Genomic DNA, 6,000 nt, shown 5'->3' with positions numbered 1-6,000 from the left:
CTGGAAGACTATGTAGCACCCATTGCACAGAGCAGTGATGGTAGAGGCAGCAGGTGGCAGATATTAGCTGCAGTTAGCCTATTACTAGCATCTGTCTTAGTCGCTGTAGATGCACTAATAATATTAGCAATAATACCATAGGAAGCGGCGACCACTTGCGTCCTGACGCAGCTGTCAGATACACAGTTAAAAGCTCTGTTCCTCAGGGCACGGTCCTTGCACCACTGCTTTTCCGTATTCTCTTATCAGATATACATAAAAATACAAGTCACAGCTTCGTGTTATCTTTTGCAGATGACACAAAACTCAGCATGAAAATGACTTCTGTTGAAGACATTAGAAAACTACAAGCAGATATTAGTACAGTATTCGATTTTCGGGCAGCAGAAAATAGCATGATGTTTAACAGTGATAAATTCCAGGTACTCAGGTACGGTAAAAATGAGAACCTTAAACATAATACAGGGTACAAAACACATTCAAATGTACCCATAGTAGGAAAACAGCATGTAAAGGGTTTGGGAATAATAATGTCTGGCGACCTAACGTTTAGGGAGCATAACCAAGCAAATATTGCGACAGCCAGAAAAATGTTAGACTAGATTACGAAAATCCAGGGATCCCATCACGATGGTTGTACTCTTCAAATCACTGGTGTTGTCCCGTCTTGCATACTGCTCAGTACTCACTTCCCCCTTCAGAGCAGGAGAGATTGCTGAAATAGAAGGAATACAGAGAACATATACGGCACGCATAGACGAGATAAAGCACCTAAATTATTGGGATCGTCTCAAAGCTTTCAAAATGTACTCTCTAGAAAGGAGATGAGAAAGGTACCAAATTGTATATACATGGAAAATACTGGAGGGCCAGGTCCCAAATTTATACAATAAAATAACAACGTACTGGAGTGAACGATATGAAAGGAAATGCAGAATAGAACCAGTGAAGAGCAGAGGTGCCATAGGCACAATCAGAGAACACTGTATAAACATCAGAGGTCCGCGGTTGTTCAACGTCCTCCCAGCGAGCATAAGAAATATTGCCGGAACAAAATTGAAAGTCTTCAAGAAACAGCTGGATAGTTTTCAGCAAGAAGTGCCGGACCAACCAGGCTGTGGTGGATATGTGGCCTGCGGGCCGCTCCAAGTAACAGCCTGCTGGACCGAGCTCTCACACGTCAAGCCCGGCCTAGGGCCGGGCTTGAGGAGTAGAACTGCCAGAAGGTCATCCAGGTACAGGGTAGACTGCAGGGCAGCTGGCGCGGGTGGTGGTGCCTGGAGGGTGTGGTGATGGGGGAGGTGCAGAGTTCCACCTGCTGCGTCCCGCGATCCCTTGACCCCGTACCTGTGGAGGTCTTTGTCCACACCATCACCCCTAACCTCCCGCCGGCGGTGCTGCTGCCATGCACACATAACACACCAGGATTTCATCTTGGGTTAACAATATTGTTTATCAACACACTAACTTCCTCAGACACTCACATTATAAACACATTAACCACGGTAAAGTGTTCCTTTGCCTCCCTATCAACGTTAGCCACGCTAACTTTAAGTGCATACAGGTAAAGAGCAGCCTGACCTGCGCAGTGGGCGTCTCACTCGTTAGTAACAAGGAAGTCACCACTTTAAGACCATCCAAGTCAGTCAGCAACAAAATTACAGATAAACACGACTACTTTAGCTAATCCAGTGTTTGACTTGCGGTTAAACAAGTGATCGTAATTGGCGCTTGGAGGAGACGAAGGGTGCCTAGCGCCTTCCCACGACCGCAGCCCTGAGGCCAGCCCTGAGGCCAGCCCTGAGGCCAGCCCTGAGGCCAGCCCTGAGGCCAGCCCTGAGGCCAGCCCTGAGGCCAGCCCTGAGGCCAGCCCTGAGGCACGATGCTAGAGTAAAGCGACATGACCGCTTGGAAGGTGAAGTAACTGTTCTTACCTGTATGATGGAGACACCTGTAATTAATGTAGCCTTTCCTTGTATAAACAAAGACTCAAATATCCAATATTAAATAATAATAATTGTAATAATATTTAATAATAATGTGACGGATTGTGGAAGAGTTTATACGGGGCTCCTGTTGCTTACCAGTCAATGGGGCAAACCCAGAGATATATTTTACTGCAGAAAAATGCGTACTGAAGCTGTAGACTTTTCACAGCAATGTATTACGAGGTGAAGACACACGGGTGTACATAGTGGTGCATCACAACACCTTGTAACACTTTATAAGTATAGTATAGAACACTGGCTTGCAGTAGTGTGGTGTAGCGCCCGGGGGGGGGGGGGGGGAGAGCTCAACACAGCACCCACCACCCTCACCCCACCACCCTCACCCCACCACCCTCACCCCACCACCCTCACCCCACCACCCTCACCTCACCACCCTCACCTCACCACCCTCACCCCACCACCCTCACCCCACCACCCTCACCTCACCACCCTCACCTCACCACCCTCACCCACCACCCTCACCTCACCACCCTCACCTAACCACCCCTCACCCCACCACCCCTCACCCCACCACCCCTCACCCCACCACCCCTCACCCACCACCCCTCACCCACCACCGTTCACTGTAGTTGCCACTCCGTCAAAACTACGACTGTTGGCCCAACCAGAAACCTACAACCCCAAGAAACTCGCCTAACCCATTTGAAGCGGATGCATAGACAACGTTAATATTACGGTGCTTTAATGTTTACTAACACGTCGTATTTATAACGGATTCGTCGATTCCTTCAGTCATGCGACGTATGGAGCGTGTTGTTAAGAACTATAGGCTAGTGGAGAAGGTGGCTGAGTAGACAGAACACTGGACGCGTGATCCTGTGGTCCCGGGTTTGATCCCGGGCGCCGGCGAGAAACAATGGGCACAGTTTTTCACCCTGATGCCCCCTGTTACCTAGCAGTAAATAGGTACCTGGGAGTTATTCAGCTGTCACGGGCTGCTTCCTGGGGGTGGAGGCATGGTCGAGGACCGGACCGCGGGGACACTAAGCCCCGAAATCATCTCAAGATAACCTCAAGATAGTGTAGGCTAGGAGGGTACGTGGGGTGACCTGGACCCTCCTCCCATATTGTGGTGTAGAAACTATCTAAGGAACACTAGACAGGTAGTGTACCTGGTTGATACCTGGTTGATGGGGTTCTGGGAGTTGTTCTACTCCCCAAGCCCGGCCCGAGGCCAGGCTTGACTTGTGAGAGTCTGGTCCACCAGGCTGTTGCTTGGAGCGGCCCGCAGGCCCACATACCCACCACAGCCCGGCTGATCCGGCACTCCTTGGAGGAATAAATCTAGTTTCCTCTTGAAAATAAGTGGGTACGTGTAAGTGGGTACTAAGAGTTTATGAATGATTAGAATTTAAATCTGATTTAAATTCACGGCGGGCGTCACTGGCAGCGAGCTATGTTTAATAAACTGGATGGTAATATATCGGTCCACACATACGGTGTAACAGTGTCAGACCACGGAGGAAAATTGAAACAGGAATTTCCTTAAGTACTTTCGTATATTAATACATCTTCAGAAGGAGTGAAAATGAGTGAAGAGAGCACTCCTTCTGAAGATGTATTAATATACGAAAGTACTTAAGGAAATTCCTGTTTCAATTTTCCTCCGTGGTTTGACTGTCACATTTTTAACGTGTTTATTTTCGTGATATACACACACATACGGTGTGAGGAGTAGGAGGAGCAGCTACCAGAACACGCTACTCTCACTACTAGTTGTCCTCAAGCACACCAAGCTACACACTTCACACCAAATATGCCAAGCTAATGCTCGAGGAGTTGCCCCTCACTCAGCGAGTACTGTTGACTACCATCATATACCACAAACCATTTACGTCATAATTCCTTAACAATCTTAGTTTTAAATCGAAGCTCAGTGTCAGTTTGGGTGATTGTGTGGAGTGAGCAGCTCTGCCAACTGGTGCTTGCTGACGAGGCTGTGAGGGTAGCCTACACTAGCACCAGTACACAGCCACATACCATACACTCACCACCAGAAGAAACAAACAATGACTTGGAAGTTTGTATGGTGGAGAGGGAGGAAGGGAGAGGGAGGGAGAGGGAGGGAGAGGAGAGGGAGGGAGGGAGGGAGGGAGGGAGGGAGGGAGGGAGGGAGAGGTGAGGGAGAGGGAGGGAGGGAGAGGGAGGGAGAGGGAGGGAGGGAGAGGGAGGGAGGGAGGGAGGGAGAGGGAGGGAGGGAGGGAGGGAGAGGGAGGGAGGGAGAGGGAGGGAGGGAGAGGGAGGGAGGGAGGGAGAGGGAGGGAGGGAGGGAGAGGGAGGGAGGGAGGGAGAGGGAGAGGGAGGGAGGGAGGGAGGGAGAGGGAGGGAGAGGAGAGGGAGGGAGGGAGAGGAGAGGGAGGGAGGGAAAGGAGAGGGAGGGAGGGAAAGGAGAGGTAGGGAGGGGGAGAGAGGTAGGGAGGGAGGGAGAGAGGTAGCAACAAAGGTGGTGGGTCCACAGGTACAGTTACAAGAGGCAGGAGGAGCTAGACGTCTCCTACCCACCCAGGGTGCTGTGTCACAACCTCTTGACTGTCTACCCTCACTTTATATTATCATAAAATATATGTATACATAACATAACATAAATGTGTGTGTCAGACTCCACTTTATGTTCGTTGTAACAGGGTTGAGAGAAGGAAATATGATCCGGAATATACCTTTCCTGTATTGTTTCTTTATATCTCCTGGCGATGACAGTCATCATGTTTACATCTCTAAGACACGGAGGTGAGACAGGAACAAGAGAAAGGAGACCTGCGTGTCAAGGGTCAACCGGATAACCCACTATTATCAACACAAACGTCACCTTTCCCATAAATAATAACTGTGGATGACGAAAAAGAGTACATGTTAAAAACAGATAAATATGTTCAATTGTTTCAATTTTGAGTAAAGATTAGACTATTGTAACTTGGATAATTAGGCTATACCGGGCGATTTCTGCCCGAAACGCTTTGCGTAATAGTGGCTTTAGACATTGTATGTACTAGCTCTATCTATAAATCCATCAATGTTTGTATCTCACCTTGTATGTATGTACTTTATCTGAATAAACATTTGAATTTGAATTTGTGTTAGCCTAGTGACCATTGTGGCCTAGTCCCTGTAGTGTGGTCCGCTATGCACCAGGGTGCCGCCTACCAGCCGATTGTAAGCAAAGTTGTTATTGCTTTCTCATCTGACCTGAGGGAGGTCAGAGGCTGTATGGGGTGCCAGCTCTTGAGGCTCTTACTTTCCTCAATAATTTTATCTACGCTCGAAGCATTCCTGGATAAATGCTGTAATATCGCCTCTTGAACCAACCCGTCTTCATTAGTTAATACACCCGCCAAGTCCCTTTGCTTATGAAGGCCACATGTGACGAGTTGCTGAGTACGGACGAACTTTTCTTCATAAGTTATGTTAGCTGGTGCACCAAGGAGATATTTTTATATTTGAGAAAATTCCCATTTTGAATTAACAGCATGTAAAACTTTTATGAATACGACTGTGGGGTCGTCCGCTGGATGGAATGACCTGTGAATGGCTCCACCCACAACCTATGCTCGTCCAAGCTGCGGCCGACCGTACAGGTGAAACTAGTCAGCATGTACCACCACACTCCCTTCTACTGATCACGGAATACATATTCCTGTACAGTACATGGATATGTACTGATATCCCTACATAGGGATATGTGTTGATGAATCCAGGGGGTGACTGATCCCTGTCAAGGGGGCCCCTGGTCGCCGCTTGACGGAGGCACAAATTGGGGCAACACCTTCCTGATGTACCTAAGAAAATGGGAACTATTATGGTAAATTGTCCCTGCAGGGTAAGGCAACTGAGGAAGGGATGGCGCCTCTTTTTTGTATAGAACCCCAGTGATGATTATGGAGCAGATGAGCAGCACCACAGCTCTGCCTGAACCTGGCTCTCAGTCCTGCCACCACACCTCTCCGCTCTTATGCCAATTCTCCTTATATTTTTGATGACGAATTACAGGAATTAA

General features: G+C 48.5%; 1 protein-coding gene across 1 annotated transcript in view; it reads right to left on the bottom strand.

The window, feature by feature from the left end:
• Positions 1 to 6,000, bottom strand: part of LOC123766393 (uncharacterized) — a 192,007-nt gene that overhangs the window by 58,107 nt on the left and 127,900 nt on the right. The gene's annotated exons all lie outside the window — the stretch shown is intronic.

This window comes from Procambarus clarkii, chromosome 62 (assembly GCF_040958095.1).
Source record: "Procambarus clarkii isolate CNS0578487 chromosome 62, FALCON_Pclarkii_2.0, whole genome shotgun sequence".
In the NCBI taxonomy this organism is placed as follows: domain Eukaryota; kingdom Metazoa; phylum Arthropoda; class Malacostraca; order Decapoda; family Cambaridae; genus Procambarus; species Procambarus clarkii.
Note: the sequence above shows the minus strand (reverse complement) of the source record. Positions and strands in the feature narration are given on the sequence as shown.